The sequence below is a fragment of the Marmota flaviventris genome, chromosome X (genome assembly GCF_047511675.1).
Source record: "Marmota flaviventris isolate mMarFla1 chromosome X, mMarFla1.hap1, whole genome shotgun sequence".
NCBI classification, from domain to species: Eukaryota; Metazoa; Chordata; class Mammalia; order Rodentia; family Sciuridae; genus Marmota; species Marmota flaviventris.
The window spans coordinates 61,320,269-61,321,305 of record NC_092518.1 but is presented as its reverse complement, the minus strand read 5'-3'; the positions used below and the strand labels follow the sequence as shown (position 1 = coordinate 61,321,305).

The 1,037-nt window shown below is 30.5% G+C and overlaps 1 non-coding gene across 1 annotated transcript; it reads left to right on the top strand.

Moving 5' to 3' along the window:
• Positions 1–353: 353 nt before the first annotated feature.
• On the top strand, positions 354–458 carry LOC114093162 (U6 spliceosomal RNA). Its single transcript, XR_003582864.1, has one exon. It is a non-coding gene; the product is annotated as a U6 spliceosomal RNA (small nuclear RNA).
• The last annotated feature ends 579 nt before the right edge of the window (positions 459–1,037 follow it).

The window sequence follows — 1,037 nt, the reverse complement described above, 5'->3', positions numbered from 1 at the left end:
TATTTTTTGGTTTTATTTGTTTGTTTCTTTTTGTTTTTTGTGGTGTTAGGGATCAGATCCATGGCACATGCTAGGTAAATATCCAATAAATGACATTTGATGAATAATTTATAATTTTCCTATATGTTAGGTCTATTTCTGGGGCCTGTTCTATTGATTTTTGTCTAATTCCTGACTGCTACACATTTTCTGTAACTGCTGCAAATTTATAACATATTATAATGTCTGTTATAATCAGTATCTCATCAATACTTTTATTTTTCAAAACTTTTCTGCCTCTTCTCATGTTTCATTTTCCAAGAGAACTTTAGAATAATTTTGTTAAGTTCTTTTAAAAAAATCATGTCTTTTGAGCTTGCTTCAGCAGAGCATATATTAAAATTGAAATGAAACAGAGAAGATTAGCATGGCCCCTGCACAAGAATAACACACAAATTTATGAAGTGTACCATATTTTTTAAAACATCATGTCTTTTAACTCAAAAAACATAACAGCAAATAGAATAAAATAAACCAATTAATAAATGGGCAAATGAATTAAATAAACACTTTTCAAAAGAAGAAATATAAATGGCAAATGAATATATGAAAAAAAATGTTCAACATCTCTGGTAATCCAGGAAATGAAAATCAAAACATCACTGAAATTTCACCTCACACCTGTCAGAATGGTGGTTATCAAGAACATAAACAATAATAAATGCTGGAGGGGATGTGGGAAAAAAAGGAAAACTTTTACACTCTTGGTTGGATTGTAAATTAGTACAACCACTAAGGAAATTAGTATGGAAGTTCTTATAAAGACTAGGCATGGAACCACCATAGGACCCAGCTGTACCACTCTTGGTATTTATCCTAAGAATTTAAGTCATCTTACTACAGTGATACATGCATATCCATGTTAATAGCAGCAGAATTCACAGTAGCCAAACTATGGAACTAGCCTAGGCATTCATCAACAGATGAAAGGATAAAGAAAATGTGAATTTTTATTCCACTATAAAGAAAAATGAAATTGTGTCATTTACAGGAAAATG